General features: G+C 48.3%; 1 protein-coding gene across 2 annotated transcripts in view; it reads right to left on the bottom strand.

Annotated features, from left to right (window-relative positions):
* PAQR5 (progestin and adipoQ receptor family member 5) overlaps positions 1–15,940 on the bottom strand; it is a 36,652-nt gene extending 20,712 nt beyond the window's left edge. Inside the window, exon 1 of one of the 2 annotated variants that reach the window (XM_075133261.1) lies at positions 15,646–15,940. The gene's annotated coding sequence lies outside the window, so the exon portion shown is untranslated. The remainder of the gene's footprint in view (positions 1–15,645) is intronic. The other variant, XM_075133262.1, reaches the window with a different exon arrangement.
* Between the last annotated feature and the right edge of the window lie 2,120 nt (positions 15,941–18,060).

Genomic DNA, 18,060 nt, shown 5'->3' with positions numbered 1-18,060 from the left:
ACTTAACGTGCCTGTGCTTAATTTGTGTTTTCGATAATTTACCTTCTAAAAAAATCTGGCATGTCTCGCACCCCCAGGGGGTGCATGCACCCCACCTTAAGAACGACTGCCCTAAAGGAATGAGTAGGTAGAGAGACTCGGAACTCAGCGCCAGACGCTGCAGGCCTTACTCAGAGCTTGATCGGTCCCACTGCTTTTGAGAGCAGAGGGTACCCAGAGCGTACCCAGAGCTGGAAGACACAGCTTCGAGGCACAGAAAGGAGAATGGTGTCTCCATGGCAATGCCCTTCCTCCTAATCCCAGGAAAGCCCCTTCATGGGATGAGGTACTTCAGGGCCACACCCAGCATGGACTTTGTGAGACCCCAGCCCTCTGGAAACTAGCAGGGGCTCTCCAAGTAGGAAAGCAGGATGTTGTGTAACACAGATCCCCTGCAAGCGAGTGAAATCCCTGCAGTATGGGCCAGTCGGCAAGCCTCTACAGCACTGGCACAGGGGCTGGAAAACAGGGTAGAGGTACTGGATCTCTGCATGGGTGACCCTTGAATACTGCGTGCAGATGTGATCATCCCAGATATATTGGAATTGGAAAAGGTACACAAGGGCAACACAAATGATTAGGGGTATGGAACAGCTTCCATATGAGGAGAGATTACTAAAACTGGGACTTTTCAGCTTGAGAAAAGGACGACTAAGGTGGCATATGATAAAATCATGGTCTATAAAATCATGACTGGTGTGGAGAAAGTAAACAAGGAAGTGTTATTTATTCTTTCTCACAACACATAACATAAGAACTAGGGGTCACCAAAAGAAATTAACAGGCAGCAGGTTTAAAACAAACAAAAGGAAGTATTTCTTCATACAACGCACAGTCAACCTGTGGAACCCATTGCCAGAGGATGTTGTGAAGGCCAAGACCATAACAGGGTTCAAAAAAGAACTAGATAAAGAACTAGATAAAGCCATCAATGGCTATTATCCAGGAACGGCAGAGATGGTGTCCCCTAGCCTTTATTTGCCAGAAGCTGGGAATGAGCAACAGGGAATGGATCTGTTCTGCTCATTCCCTCTGGGGCACCTGGCATTGGCCACTGTTGGAAGACAGGACACTGGGCTAGATGGACCTTTGCTCTGTCCAAGTATGGCTGTTCTTATACCTATGTGGACCTTGGGAGACCTGTAAGTTTGGGCTAGAGCTGAGCGAATAACCAGTATTTCAGTTTGGTGGCTGAGCTAAGAAAAAAAAAACAGGGGAAAACGTGTTATGGATCACACCAAAATGAATACATTTCTGATTTCCTGGCAAAATTAAAAAATTGAAATAATTTCATTTTGTTTCATTCTGATGGGTTTTAAAACATAATTTAGGAAAATTCAAAACTGGAACATCTCGCCAAAACAAAAAATCAAAACGTTTCATTCTGGAACATTTCTGAAACTTTTTGCCCTTTTTTTTTGGACTGAGACTAAGGGTATGTCTACACTACGAAATTAAGTCGAATTTATAGAAGTCGGTTTTTTAGAAATCGGTTTTATATATTCGAGTGTGTGTGTCCCCACAGAAAATGCTCTAAGTGCATTAAGTGCATTAACTCGGCGGAGCGCTTCCACAGTACCGAGGCAAGCGTCGACTTCCGGAGCGTTGCACTGTGGGTAGCTATCCCACAGTTCCCACAGTCTCCGCTGCCCATTGGAATTCTGGGTTGAGATCCCAATGCCTGATGGGGCTAAAACATTGTCGCGGGTGGTTCTGGGTACATATCGTCAGCCCCCCGTTCCCTCCCTGCCCCCCCCCCGGGAAAGCAAGGGCAGACAATCATTTCGCGCCTTTTTTCCTGAGTTACCTGTGCAGACGCCATACCACTGCAAGCATGGAGCGCGCTCAGCTCACTTTGGCAATTAGGAGCACATTAACCACCACACGCATTATTCAGCAGTATATGCAGCACCAGAACATGGCAACGCGATACCGGGCGAGGAGGCGACGTCAGCGCGGTCCCGTGAGTGATCAGGACATGGACACAGATTTCTCTGAAAGCATGGGCCCTGACAATGCATGCATCATGGTGCTAATGGGGCAGGTTCATGCTGTGGAACGCCGATTCTGGGCTCGGGAAACAAGCACAGACTGGTGGGACCGCATAGTGTTGCAGGTCTGGGACGTTTCCCAGTGGCTGCGAAACTTTTGCATGCGTAAGGGCACTTTCATGGAACTTTGTGACTTGCTTTCCCCTGCCCTGAAGCGCATGAATACCAAGATGAGAGCAGCCCTCACAGTTGAGAAGCGAGTGGCGATAGCCCTGTGGAAGCTTGCAACACCAGACAGCTACCGGTCAGTTGGGAATCAATTTGGAGTGGGCAAATCTACTGTGGGGGCTGCTGTGATGCAAGTAGCCCACGCAATCAAAGATCTGCTGATATCAAGGGTAGTGACCCTGGGAAATGTGCAGGTCATAGTGGATGGCTTTGCTGCAATGGGATTCCCTAACTGTGGTGGGGCCATAGACGGAACCCATATCCCTATCTTGGCACCGGAGCAATAAGCCGCCGAGTACATAAACCGCAAGGGGTACTTTTCGATAGTGCTGCAAGCTCTGGTGGATCACAAGGGATGTTTCACCAACATCAACGTGGGATGGCCGGGAAAGGTGCATGATGCTCGCATCTTCAGGAACTCTGGTCTGTTTCAAAAGCTGCAGGAAGGGACTTTATTCCCAGACCAGAAAATAACTGTTGGGGACGTTGAAATGCCCATATGTATCCTTGGGGACCCAGCCTACCCCTTAATGCCATGGCTCATGAAGCCGTACACAGGCAGCCTGGACAGTGGTCAGGAGCTGTTCAACTACAGGCTGAGCAAGTGCAGAATGGTGGTAGAATGTGCATTTGGACGTTTAAAGGCGCGCTGGCGCAGTTTACTGACTCGCTTAGACCTCAGCGAAACCAATATTCCCACTGTTATTACTGCTTGCTGTGTGCTCCACAATATCTGTGAGAGTAAGGGGGAGACGTTTATGGCGGGGTGGGAGGTTGAGGCAAATCGCCTGGCTGCTGGTTACGCGCAGCCAGACACCAGGGCGGTTAGAAGAGCACAGGAGGGCGCGGTACGCATCAGAGAAGCTTTGAAAACCAGTTTCAAGACTGGCCAGGCTACGGTGTGAAAGTTCTGTTTGTTTCTCCTTGATGAACCCCCCCGCCCCTTGGTTCACTCTACTTCCCTGTAAGCTAACCACCCTCCCCTCCTCCCTTTAATCATTGCTTGCAGAGCCAATAAAGTCATTGCTGCTTCACATTCATGCATTCTTTATTCATTCATCACACAAATAGGGGGATGACTACCAAGGTAGCCCAGGAGGGGTGGTGGAGGAGGGAAGGAAAATGCCACACAGCACTTTAAGCACAGCACTTTAAAAGTTTACAACTTTAAAATTTATTGAATGACAGCCTTCTTTTTTTTGGGCAATCCTCTGTGGTGGAGTGGCTGGTTGGCCGGAGGCCCCCCCACCGCGTTCTTGGGCGTCTGGGTGTGGAGGCTATGGAACTTGGGGAGGAGGGCGGTTGGTTACAGAGGGGCTGCAGTGGCAGTCTGTGCTCCAGCTGCCTTTGCTGCAGCTCAACCATACACTGGAGCATACTGGTTTGGTCCTCCAGCAGCCTCAGCATTGAATCCTGCCTCCTCTCATCACGCTGCCGCCACATTTGAGCTTCAGCCCTGTCTTCAGCCCGCCACTTACTCTCTTCAGCCCGCCACTTACTCTCTTCAGCCCGCCACCTCTCCTCCCGGTCATTTTGTGCTTTCCTGCACTCTGACATTATTTGCCTCCACGCATTCGTCTGTGCTCTGTCAGTGTGGGAGGACAGCATGAGCTCGGAGAACATTTCATCGCGAGTGCGTTTTTTTTTCTTTCTAAGCTTCACTAGCCTCTGGGAAGGAGAAGATCCTGTGATCATTGAAACACATGCAGCTGGTGGAGAAAAAAAAAGGGACAGCGGTATTTAAAAAGACACATTTTATAAAACAGTGGCTACACTCTTTCAGGGTAAACCTTGCTGTTAACATTACATACATAGCACATGTGCTTTCGTTACAAGGTCGCATTTTGCCTCCTCCCACCGCGTGAACGGATTTTGGTTGAATGCCAGCAAACATACACTGCAATGCTTTGTTCTACAGTGATTCCCGAGTACGTGTTACTGGCCTGGAGTGGTAAAGTGTCCTACCATGAAGGACGAAATAAGGCTGCCCTCCCCAGAAACCTTTTGCAAAGGCAGAACCGCAAATGCCAGGGCAAAGTAATCCTTTCACATGCTTGCTTTTAAACCATGTATAGCATTTTAAAAGGTACACTCACCAGAGGTCCCTTTTCCGCCTGCTGAGTCCAGGAGGCAGCCTTGGGTGGGTTCGGGGGGTACTGGCTCCAGGTCTAGGGTGAGAAACAGTTCCTGGCTGTTGGGAAAACCGGTTTCTCCGCTTGCTTGCTGTGAGCTATCTACAACCTCCTCATCATCATCTTCTTCGTCCCCAAAACCTACTTCCGTATTGCCTCCATCTCCATTGAAGGAGTCAAACAACACGGCTGGGGTAGTGGTTTCTGAACCCCCTAAAATGGCATGCAGCTCATCATAGAAGCGGCATGTTTGGGGCTCTGACCCAGAGCGGCTGTTCGCCTCTCTGGTTTTCTGGTAGGCTTGCCTCAGCTCCTTCAGTTTCACGCGGCACTGCTTCGGGTCCCTGTTATGGCCTCTGTCCTTCATGCCCTGGGAGATTTTCAGAAAGGTTTTGGCATTTCGAAAACTGGAACAGAGTTCTGATAGCACGGATTCCTCTCCCCAAACAGCGATCAGATCCCGTACCTCCCGTTCGGTCCATGCTGGAGCTCTTTTGCGATTCTGGGACTCCATCATGGTCACCTGTGCTGATGAGCTCTGCATGGTCACCTGCAGCTTGCCACGCTGGCCAAACAGGAAATGAGATTCAAAAGTTCGCGGTTCTTTTCCTGTCTACCTGGCCAGTGCATCTGAGTTGAGAGTGCTGTCCAGAGCGGTCATAATGGGGCACTCTGGGATAGCTCCCGGAGGCCAATACCATCGAATTGTGTCCACAGTACCCCAAATTCGAGCCGGCAACGTCGATTTAAGCGCTAATCCACTTGTCAGGGGTGGAGTAAGGAAATCGATTTTAAGAGCCCTTTAAGTCGAAATAAAGGGCTTCATTGTGTGGACGGGTGCAGGTTTAAATCGATTTAACGCTGCTAAATTCGACCTAAAGTCCTAGTGTAGACCAGGGCTATTTGCCAAAATCTAGCCAAATTCACAGATTGTTTTGGTCACCTCACAACTGCATTTTATTGTGGAAAAAAACTAGTCATGAAAAACTTTACCGAAGTCTAGTTTGGGCCCTGCCTATTCAGTCATTGGGTCCAAACTCCCCACCGTTGATGGAAGTATTGAGAGGAAGCTCAGACACCCACTTGTCTTGACATTCTGAGGCCTCATGCTGCCAATTAATCCACACTGAAAGCTCCCATTGGCATTGACATGTGCTCCATTCAAGGCAGGACTGGCCCCTTTGCAGAATGTCACTTATTTCCCATATTCTTCTGCAGGTGGTTCCCGTTACGAGTGAGTGTCATGGGGAATAAGCCACGTGAGTAGCATTTCCTTAACACTCCATCTAGCGGTGTCTGAGATTTCATTTATCAGACACCAAAAAAAAAAAATCACTCAGGAGAGAACTGTTGAAATGGCAAGAGGACCAGCCTTCCATGTGCAGTACCGTGCTACCATGCAGATAGTCTCTGCTGCTCAGTGATGTCCTTGGACATCAATAGACTGGGGAGGTGAGCTCTCCTTAAAGGAGTGGGGAGATGGGGGTGGAATCCAGGCAATGCTGCCAAACCTGCAGCTATTTGGAGTAATCTCAGTCATGGGAGTCCCTCCTCGTTCCAGCTGGTATCAGCCAAAATGCTAGTTTAAGTGCTTATTGCTCCCGGTCCAATGCCACAAGGTGTGGAGTACAAACTCCTCCATGCCCAGTGACAGCTCAGTGTTATTAATAACATGCAGCCCCTGGGAAATCAGTATGTCTCCCCCTTTATCTCAATCCCTATTGGCAACTTTCCCTAACAGTAAAACTCCATCTGTCTGGCCCTCTGGCCCCAGCTGGCATTGCTGAGGAAGTTGGGAGGTGGGTGTGGGAGACTGTCAGATGCTGAATCATGGGCATTGGCAACTAAGGGTTAGCTTGAATGCCCTGGCAGGGAGGCCCAGATGTGTTGGAATAGCACAGTCCTGGGGGAAGAGGTACAAGCTGCTGGCTTCTACAGCAACCGAAAGGGGCCACGCTGCACTCCTGATGTTGGAAAATGCAAACGGATAAAGGGTGGGCGTTGCAACAGTCTGCAGTTGTTGGAGGCGCAAACTCAGGACTCCTGGGTTCTGATCCCAAGTTTGCCACTGACTCAGTTTGTGAGCTTGGACAAGTCCCTTCGCCACGCTGAGCCTTAGCGTCTCAGCTGTAAAAAGAGGGTAACAAAACCTGCCTCACCAGGGTGCTGTGATGCTGGAAGAGCTAATGTATTTAAACCTGGAAGGACTCTGTCTGGGACAGAGGCAGGGGTGGGGAGGGGATAGCCCTTTTCCATTGTTTCATCAAACTGCCAGCCTCTAACACGTGCAGTGATGGTCAGAAGTGCTCCGTAGCCTTTCAGAATTAAGCAGCACTGCTGTCAGCTTCACGTTAAACTACAACATAAGCAGAGCACTGACAGTGAACGCCTAGGGAAAGGTGTTTGTAGCGCCATCTACAGGAAACCACAGGGCACAGAAAAGGCTTCCCATACTGTCCCATAACTTGCTAACTCACAGATCCATGAAGTGAGTTCATTGAAACAAACGTTCTGCTGAAACCGTTTCCAACACCACTCGGTTTAGGTTTCAAACCTTCTCCTTTTTCAATTTGTTGGCTCACAGTTGGCGTGTCGCTGTTACTCCTGGCATGGGAATGGTTTTCTGACAACATTTACAATCGCATGCATTTATTCCCAAGCACCTATTTCAAGCCTACCTGCCCAGTGCTAGTTTGGCAGACTAATTCCTGAGGTTTCCTCTGAGGGGGTGTGTTAGGGGCTTGTTCCTTCACCCACTTCCTTCCCTGGTCCTTCTCGCATGAACAGAGAGCAACAATACCCCAAGTCCAAAGGTGAAAACAATTGGATGTTTATTGGGGGTGAACTTCCAGCAAGCATGATTCCAGTTTCCTTCCTTAGCCCTGGTCTACACTAGGACTTTAGGTCGAATTTAGCAGCGTTAAATTGTTGTAAACCTGCACCGGTCCACACAATGAAGCCCTTTATTTCGACTTAAAGGGCTCTTAAAATCGATTTCCTTACTCCACCCCTGACAAGTGGATTAGCGCTTAAATCGACGTTGCCGGCTCGAATTTGGGGTACTGTGGACACAATTCGATGGTATTGGCCTCCGGGAGCTATCCCAGAGTGCCCCATTATGACCGCTCTGGACAGCACTCTCAACTCAGATGCACTGGCCAGGTAGACAGGAAAAGAACCGCGAACTTTTGAATCTCATTTCCTGTTTGGCCAGCGTGGCAAGCTGCAGGTGACCATGCAGAGCTCATCAGCACAGGTGACCATGATGGAGTCCCAGAATCGCAAAAGAGCTCCAGCATGGACCGAACGGGAGGTACGGGATCTGATCGCTGTTTAGGGAGAGGAATCCGTGCTATCAGAACTCCGTTCCAGTTTTCGAAATGCCAAAACCTTTCTGAAAATCTCCCAGGGCATGAAGGACAGAGGCCATAACAGGGACCCGAAGCAGTGCCGCGTGAAACTGAAGGAGCTGAGGCAAGCCTACCAGAAAACCAGAGAGGCGAACAGCTGCTCTGGGTCAGAGCCCCAAACATGCCGCTTCTATGATGAGCTGCATGCCATTTTAGGGGGTTCAGCCACCACTACGCCAGCCGTGTTGTTTGACTCCTTCAATGGAGATGGAGACAATACGGAAGCAGGTTTTGGGGACGAAGAAGATGAGGAGGAGGAGGTTGTAGATAGCTCACAGCAAGCAAGCGGAGAAACCGGTTTTCCCAACAGCCAGGAACTGTTTCTCACCCTAGACCTGGAGCCAGTACCCCCCGAACCCACCCAAGGCTGCCTCCTGGACCCAGCAGGCAGAGAAGGGACCTCTGGTGTGTGTACCTTTTAAAATACTATACATGGTTTAAAAGCAAGCATGTGAAAGGATTACTTTGCCCTGGCATTTGCGGTTCTCCTAGATGTAGTCCTAAAGCCTTTGCAAAAGGTTTCTGGGGAGGGCAGCCTTATTGCGTCCTTCATGGTTGGACACTTTACCACTCCAGGCCAGTAACACGTACTCGGGAATCATTGTAGAACAAAGCATTGCAGTGTATGTTTGCTGGCATTCAAACAACATCCGTTCTTTATCTCTCTGTGTTATCCTCAGGAGAGTGAGATATAATTCATGGTCACCTGGTTGAAATAGAGTGCTTTTCTTCAGGGGACACTCAGATGAGCCCATTCCTGCTGGGCTGTTTGCCTGTGGCTAAACAGAAATGTTCCCCGCTGTTAGCCACAGGGAGGGGGGAAGGTTGAGGGGGTAGTCACACGGTGGGAGGAGGCAAAATGCGACCTTGTAACGAAAGCACATGTGCTATGCATGTAATGTTAACAGCAAGGTTTACCCTGAAAGAGTGTAGCCACTGTTTTATAAAATGTGTCTTTTTAAATACCGCTGTCCCTTTTTTTTTCTCCACCAGCTGCATGTGTTTCAATGATCACAGGATCTTCTCCTTCCCAGAGGCTAGTGAAGCTTAGAAAGAAAAAAAAACGCACTCGCGATGAAATGTTCTCCGAGCTCATGCTGTCCTCCCACACTGACAGAGCACAGACGAATGCGTGGAGGCAAATAATGTCAGAGTGCAGGAAAGCACAAAATGACCGGGAGGAGAGGTGGCGGGCTGAAGAGAGTTGTGGCGGGCTGAAGAGAGTAAGTGGCGGGCTGAAGACAGGGCTGAAGCTCAAAGGTGGCGGCAGCATGATGAGAGGAGGCAGGATTCAATGCTGAGGCTGCTGCAGGACCAAACCAGTATGCTCCAGTGTATGGTTGAGCTGCAGCAAAGGCAGCTGGAGCACAGACTGCCACTGCAGCCCCTCTGTAACCAACCGCCCTCCTCCCCAAGTTCCATAGCCTCCACACCCAGACGCCCAAGAACGCGGTGGGGGGGCCTCCGGCCAACCAGCCACTCCACCACAGAGGATTGCCCAAAAAAAAGAAGGCTGTCATTCAATAAATTTTAAAGTTGTAAACTTTTAAAGTGCTGTGCTTAAAGTGCTGTGTGGCATTTTCCTTCCCTCCTCCACCACCCCTCCTGGGCTACCTTGGTAGTCATCCCCCTATTTGTGTGATGAATGAATAAAGAATGCATGAATGTGAAGCAACAATGACTTTATTGCCTCTGCAAGCGGTGATTGAAGGGAGGAGGGGAGGGTGGTTAGCTTACAGGGAAGTAGAGTGAACCAAGGGACGGGGGGTTTCATCAAGGAGAAACAAACAGAACTTTCACACCGTAGCCTGGCCAGTCATGCAACTGGTTTTCAAAGCTTCTCTGATGTGTACCGTGCCCTCCTGTGCTCTTCTAACCGCCCTGGTGTCTGGCTGCGCGTAACCAGCAGCCAGGCGATTTGCCTCAACCTCCCACCCCGCCATAAACGTCTCCCCCTTACTCTCACAGATATTGTGGAGCACACAGCAAGCAGTAATAACAGTGGGAATATTGGTTTCGCTGAGGTCTAAGCGAGTCAGTAAACTGCGCCAGCGCGCCTTTAAACGTCCAAATGCACATTCTACCACCATGCTGCACTTGCTCAGCCTGTAGTTGAACAGCTCCTGACCACTGTCCAGGCTGCCTGTGTATGGCTTCATGAGCCATGGCATTAAGGGGTAGGCTGGGTCCCCAAGGATACATATAGGCATTTCAACGTCCCCAACAGTTATTTTCTGGTCTGGGAATAAAGTCCCTTCCTGCAGCTTTTGAAACAGACCAGAGTTCCTGAAGATGCGAGCATCATGCACCTTTCCCGGCCATCCCACGTTGATGTTGGTGAAACATCCCTTGTGATCCACCAGAGCTTGCAGCACTATCGAAAAGTACCCCTTGCGGTTTATGTACTCGGCGGCTTGGTGCTCCGGTGCCAAGATAGGGATATGGGTTCCGTCTATGGCCCCACCACAGTTAGGGAATCCCATTGCAGCAAAGCCATCCACTATGACCTGCACATTTCCCAGGGTCACTACCCTTGATATCAGCAGATCTTTGATTGCGTGGGCTACTTGCATCACAGCAGCCCCCACAGTAGATTTGCCCACTCCAAATTGATTCCCAACTGACTGGTAGCTGTCTGGCGTTGCAAGCTTCCACAGGGCTATCGCCACTCGCTTCTCAACTGTGAGGGCTGCTCTCATCTTGGTATTCATGCGCCTCAGGGCAGGGGAAAGCAAGTCACAAAGTTCCATGAAAGTGCCCTTACGCATGCGAAAGTTTCGCAGCCACTGGGAATCGTCCCAGACCTGCAACACTATGCGGTCCCACCAGTCTGTGCTTGTTTCCCAAGCCCAGAATCGGCGTTCCACAGCATGAACCTGCCCCATTAGCACCATGATGCATGCATTGTCAGGGCCCATGCTTTCAGAGAAATCTGTGTCCATGTCCTGATCACTCACGTGACCACGCTGACGTCGCCTCCTCGCCCGGTATCGCTTTGCCAGGTTCTGGTGCTGCATATACTGCTGGATAATGCGTGTGGTATTTAATGTGCTCCTAATTGCCAAAGTGAGCTGAGCGGCCTCCATGCTTGCCTTGGTATGGCATCCGCACAGAAAAAAGGCGCGGAACGATTGTCTGCCGTTGCTCTGACGGAGGGAGGGGTGACTGACGACACGGCTTACATGGTTGGATTCAGGGAGCTAAAATCAACAAAGGGGGTGTCTTTACATCAAGGAGTATTTCAGGCAGGACTTCACGGAGGGTTCCAATAAGAAATGGTGCACCTAAGTTATCGTTCTTATTGGAACAAGGAGGTTAGCCTGGCCTCTGATTGATACATGGCTAGATTTACCTTGCTGCACCTTCTCTGTGAGTGACTGCAGTGTGACCTAGAGGAATGAGTCCCCTAGACAGGGGAGGAGGCAAATGAGTACAAAACAAATCTGGTCTATTTCTTGTTTTGACCTACTCCATCTATCTTTTACATCTTTGGCTGGCAGCAGAGGGTGCAGAAGGACTGCATGCAATCCACATCTCATGGCTGCTCGGCAGAAGATGGTACAGTACGACTGCTAGCAGTCCGTATCGCCTGCCCGCTCACCATAAGACGGTTCAATAGGACTGACTGCAGGACTAAAGAGAATGACCTGGTCAAGTCACTCCAAATTTAGTCCCTGCACCCATGTCTGCCCAGGCGCTCCCAGCCGACGTGGCCAGGAGCACCTCGGACATGACGATGACGGCTACCAGTCGTACTGTACCGTCTGCTACCACAAGGCAAGGGGTTGCTGCTACTGTGTAGCAATGCCGTACCGCGTCTGCCAGCACCCAGGAGACATAGGGTGACGGTTACCTGAGCGGGCTCCATGCTTGCCGTGGTATGGCGTCTGCACAGGTAACTCAGGAAAAAAGGCGCGAAACGATTGTCTGCCCTTGCTTTCACGGAGGGAGGGAGGGAACGGGGGCCTGACGATATGTACCCAGAACCACCCGCGACAATGTTTTAGCCCCATCAGGCATTGGGATCTCAACCCAGAATTCCAATGGGCAGCGGAGACTGCGGGAACTGTGGGATAGCTACCCACAGTGCAACGCTCCGGAAGTCGACTCTAGCCTCGGTACTGTGGAAGCGCTCCGCCGAGTGAATGCACTTAATGCACTTAGAGCATTTTCTGTGGGGACACACACACTCGAATATATAAAACAGATTTCTAAAAAAACGACTTCTATAAATTCGACCTTATTCCGTAGTGTAGACATACCCTTAGTGTCCCCCTTCCTAGCTCTGACACCACAGAGCCTTACTCCTGTGTCCCTGTTCCCATTTCCTGTCCTTAGCCAAACATGATTCCAATTTCCCCCACCCACACACTTCCTGATTGACTGCAGACTATACAGTAAAACTTGAGTTCTGCTTAGCTATACCTTAACCTATCATTTTACTGAAATTTAACTAACCAATCCTAACATATTGTAACATGATTATGTAACCAATTATATCCCACCACCTTAATTAGTTTACACCCAGCAAAATTAATTATACAGCAGACAGAAACAATCACAGAACCAGACAGAGATTTTACAGACAAACAATAGCAAAGTGGGAACTATAATGACAAAACAACATAGAAGTGAGGATTTCCCATCCCAGCTATGTATAAGTGAGTTCTTGCCAGACAGGATGCTATCAAACTAAGTTTCCTTTTACATTTTCTAGGCACTTCCCTTTCTCTGGAAGCGATAGGCGTTATCAGGACAGGATTGTATCCTAACAGCCCCATAGCACCTTCTTTCAATGTGACTAGTTTGGAACGTGAGGAGGTGACCGGTCGCTTCGCAGCTTATGGCAGCCTCTGCTGCTTAGCCAAAGGCCTTAGCCTAAGAACAGGGCCTCAGACTGTCTCAGTGAGAAAAGGCCTTAGACAGTCAGACAGTGATTTGGATTCTCTCTTTTATAGCCAAGTGATAAGAATACACCTAAATTCTTAGAGTATAGGCCTTTACAGACAAGCCTGAATATCTATATCCTAACAGAGGGTGGTCATGCCGGGAATGCATCCAGGGCCCGGGGATGCCCCTCTTTGGAGTGGCAGGTGAACGGTGAAATATCTGTGCACTGCTCACAGTCCCCCAGAGCCTTTTTTTTGTCTCTGTTTCTGCAAAACCTTTTCAAACGTCTAACTCAGGCAAAAAGAAAAGGAGGACTTGTGGCACCTTAGAGACTAACCGATTTATTTGAGCATAAGCTTTCGTGAGCTACAGCTCACTTCAGTATGCATCCGATGAAGTGAGCTGTAGCTCATGAAAGCTTATGCTCAAATAAATCGGTTAGTCTCTAAGGTGCCACAAGTACTCCTTTTTTTTTTTCTCATAGCATGCCACTGCAGAGCCCTATTTCCATGATCTGTGCTAACCTGTTGCAGGCTGCTGGAGTTTAATTGGCAGGCTCTCTAGCTCCAGGTCCCCAGACTTCTTACAGCCTGAACATCTGTCCGACTGCGTAGTCAAAGATTGTGGAGAAGGGTCATTTAAGGGTGAGTATCCAAACGCATATTTTATCAGCTTGCCTCGCCTTTCAGTAGGCCTGTAGCCAAGTGTTACGAACAGTCACATACCAATCGCAGTGCCTGGACAATATTTAAAACAGTATTATCCAAGTGACAGACAAACTGGCACCACAAATTTAGATTTGAAAATGGCAGTTTCATTATTTTCTGTATCAGTACACACTTCTTGTGACAGACAGCCCAATTATTCCGTCTTCCCCTTTTCTCTTGTGCAGAACATGCCAGTCACAACTTCACTAAGAGCTGAGGGGCATTAGCCCAGTACAGGATCAGACTGTAAGCACGGGACTGACTCCGCATAGACACGCAGCCCCAGCGGTAGAGAAACTCCATCTCAAGCAAAGCCTTTGATAGCCTTTTCCACCCTACAATTATTCTCCATCCGGAAAATTAAACACATTCCCCTTTTATTTTCCTGCAAATGCCCCACACCTTGTAATTAGAGTTTGCCTCACTCTCTCAGATCCAACCTTCCAACACTATTAAACAAAGTTTGTGGCTGTGCAACTCCCGAGCTGCACTGCATAATGGGAGAAGTGTTGTAGTCCACCATGCAAAGCTACTTCCCAGGAAGAAAGGGTTCGACGTTCGCTCATCTGTTTTAAAAGAAGAAAACGAATACAGCCCAGCAATTTAATGCGTGACATAAAAACAATCAGAAATGCTTTCGAAGTTTACACTTCATGTCTGATTTTTTTCCATGATCTGTAATTACTTTACTTCTTTCAGATTTACAACAAGGGTCCTACAGGCTCAGAGTTTTGTCTTGTTTCATGCAGAGTATGGTCTGTTAAGGTCTCCTTTTTAGTTACTCATTTTCTCACTGCAGTACAAGCGATGGGCCGAATCCTGTGGGGGAATGCTCCAGATCCCCATTGAAAGCATTCCACACCGTGCAGAATTGGGCCCTCCAGTGCTCACCTGGATTCTCAAGATCTGGAACAAGCTCTATCTGTTCCTATCCTTTGCCAGAACACCTTTGCTATGAACACAGCTGAAGGGAGCCATGGGACAGAAAAAATACAAACTCTTGTTATTTTAGTGAAACTGGAAAAGACGGGAGCTGCTCAACACATTTGTTACACAGTGCCGTGGTTTACATGTTGGATCATTGATCAGCACATGACCCGTATTTTTAGTCTCAGACAAAGCCGAGTACCTGATATGCTGGGTTACCAGATTGCAAATCAGCTAACTGGGCATACATCTGACTAGCCACTGACTCTCTGTCTATGTATTTAGGTTCTTGTACTGGCATCCATCAGTGTAGTATCTAAGAGCAGCTGATAGTACATTTCAGAAATGTGTCCTGGAGGAGCAATATGCCCTCACTAGTGAGTTACTGTGTTGTGTATCAATATAAACAAATTTACATAGGATTAGAAGGGACCTCCCGGGTCACCATGTCCAGGCCTGTACTTTTCCTGGCAGCCCCATCATATAATCCCATTCTGAAATGTATCAAGCTCCATCTTCAAACTAGTTCGGTTGTTTGCCTGTATTAGGGCTAATGGGAGACTGTTCCAAAACGTCACTCCTCCGATAGTTGGGAACCTTCTCATTTCCAGCTTTGATTTCGTCATGGCAAACCGTTTTCCCTCGTGAACAATTAGCTTGCCTGTTCGCCCTCCAAGCTGGCACTCACTGCTGACCGGAGAGAGTCAAAATACCCAAAAAGCTATGTTGATATGAATACATCTAATTACATGCTACTGAAACAGTGAAAATGTCTTCTGGTCTCACTGTCCAAGTGTCAGAAATATAGTCCCCTCTCTAAAGCTCAGAGTAAACTATGCACAACTCTAGAACCGATGAAAAGACTAGCAGAGACAGACAACCAACCCTACGGTCCCATTTCCCTCTGCTCCCACAGCAAGACTCCTGTGGCCTCTGGGACGATACCAGTGGTGCTAGTAGAAGTCATTTTTTGCTGGTACTGCACTCATGGGAGGGACATAAGGAGGGGTACGTGACTTCCCACATGACCCTCCATGTGACTGCTTCCCATCCTGCCTCCAGCTCAGAGCCCCCCCCCTTTGTATATATAATCATCAACATACTTAACTACTCACTCCCCCCCTCCCCCGTATGCTGTATTCAGTCTGTTTATATGGAATAGGGCAGTTGGGTGAGGAGCCATTTCAGCATATGTATGACTTATTAAAAGACATTTTAAATAGAACTGTATCCTAAACTGCTCTACAGTGTTGTACCCAAACACTGCATTTCAATGTGGGATTCAACATCCTTTACAGGAACAGACTCCTGAAACACTTACCAGTCAAAAGTGGCCCATAGTCATGCAAATAGTCCCATTGTCTTCCATGGGACCGATCAAATGATTAAGGGTTTACAGTGTTCGGTTCCAAGTTTGTAAATTGTTCTGGATGAAGCTGACAAGGCCTGAGCTGTCAGATCAGAAGGAGCGTCCTTCGACTAAAGGTGGGCAGACGTGTGATACGTCTTAGCTCCGTTGCTAAGGTGAGGAACATCTTTTCGGCAAAGTTCTTGGCAGATTCCTGAGGCAGCTGGTTTAAGGCCGTCAGTGTCCCGCATTATAATCTTCACTTATAGTTCTCTCACCCACAAAGCTGGAACACGAGGCATTTGTTTTGCTGCTCCAGTTCCCGTTCACAAAATGCATGGAAGGGTGTGTCTACACAGCCGATGTTAAATTGCATGGAAGGGTGTGTCTACACAGCCGATGTTAAATTGCATGGAAGGGTATGTCTACACAGCCGATGTTAAATTGCATGGAAGGGCAGCGCTTTAACGTGGCTGGGGAGTCGCAGCCCCAGCACTGGGGGAGAGCTCTCCCAGCGCTGTAAAAACACCACCTCCATGAGGGGAGCAGCTCCCAGCGCTGGTGCACTGTCTACACTGGCGCTTGACAGCGCTGAAACTTGCATCGCTGGAGGGGGGGGGAGGTGTTTTTTCACCCCCTTGAGTGAGGAAAGTTTCAGAGCTGTAAGGGGCAGTGTAGACAAGCCGTTAGACTAGTTTGGCTGCGAAGAAGAATTCTAGGTACGCTGGGGACCACACCTGATTCCTGTCAGGCTGCAGAACTGGGCTGACATCAGAATCCAAACATCTTCTGGTCAGTGCAAGCAGAGGCATTCCTCTACTGATCTGGATTTGATGTGATGCAGTAGGAACGTGGATAATTCAGACCAATGGGGAGAAACAGAATCAAAACCACTGTTGAAACACCTTCCGTCCCGCCCACCCCTCCCCTTTTGAGGGCTCCTGACCAACACAACAGCACAATACATATGCTAACAAACTTAAAGCCTTCGTTTATGTTTGTTAGCATATGTATTGTGCTGTTAAAGCCATATAAAGAATGAATGTCCTCCCCAGCTGTGTTCTGTTCCTTTAAGGAGCAGAGTGCAGCCCCTCCCCCCTTGGGGGGAGGGAGGCTAGCCCCAAGTTTTTCCCCGTACCTGCTAAAAATCTCTTGCCAGTACTGTGCACTGCAGGGTACCCCCTACATGCACACCTGGAAGCTGCACAAATTTGAATAAGGGAAACATTAACAAGCAGCCAGAAAGTGGCGTATGAAGGGTGGTAAGGTGCACACACAAGTGAGCTCTGCATGCAGTTGCGAGGAGAGAGAGAGTTCTTTGTAAAAGTTACAACCTCCCTCCCCAAAGACAGAGACACAAACTTTCTCACAGTTTGTCCAATTCCCTTTAACACAACTTCCCCTTGTGCAAGCCTCATGTTACTCTCCATTGAGTTCCATGGGAGCAACATGCACCAAAAGGCTTCAAGGTCCTGGTCCAAATTTGGCTTTGAAGCTTGAATAGAGAGAAGCCTCTCCCTGCTTATCTTGCAAACTCAGCAAAGCATCTGTCCACACATGCCAAGTAGATATTTTTACAAAATATACTACACACGCTGCACGCCCATATCTCCAAGGGCAGGAGCCAGCCATTCTTCTGCTGTTAAGTTTACACAGGAATATTTCAGCCTGACTATTTAATTTCCAGTTTTTGCAGATGAGGAGCCCTGACAGTCCCCTACAGAATCACCTCTCTTCTACAAGGGCATGCTTCTATTCAGGAAGATATGGGCCTAGGGTGAACAGGTCTGACTGAAGCACAACCTTCCATTGTAGGGTTTCTAGAGTTACATTTATTAGCACTGGCTGCACGGCAGACACAATCAGAGTGAAAATACAACAGGGCACGCAGGAGGATTTAAATTCAAGAAAAATGGTTTAGCTGTTAATTATTAACTTTTATGATTTACTCTGTACAGCACCAGAGAGAATTATTAAACTATGAAACCAGTGACTGAGCCATCCTGCATAATCACCACTAAAGGTGACATAAGAAATGCCAAGCCCTTGTAGGCAGAACGGTGAGAAATTCATAATAGGTTTATTATTAATCATTTATTACTTGTTTAGGGCCCAACACAGCAAAGCATTTAAACACATAAAGAAAAAGTTTTAAGTGTTTGCTTAAGTCCCACTGAAGTCACTTTCAGGCAGACATAAGCATGGGCTAAGGTGCTTTGTTGAATCCAGGGTGATCAGATTTCTACTGCACCCCAGAAATGGCTGCATTTCAGTGGTGTATCTGTCTGCTTGTAAAGTGTTTTGGAATGACAGCGCAAATGCTATTATACACTTAAGATATTATTGTTACAGTATGAATGCAAGAAGAAAACTTCTTAAAATAAACGA

The sequence above is a fragment of the Caretta caretta genome, chromosome 10 (genome assembly GCF_965140235.1).
Source record: "Caretta caretta isolate rCarCar2 chromosome 10, rCarCar1.hap1, whole genome shotgun sequence".
NCBI classification, from domain to species: domain Eukaryota; kingdom Metazoa; phylum Chordata; order Testudines; family Cheloniidae; genus Caretta; species Caretta caretta.
This window is presented reverse-complemented; position numbering and strand designations above follow the sequence as displayed.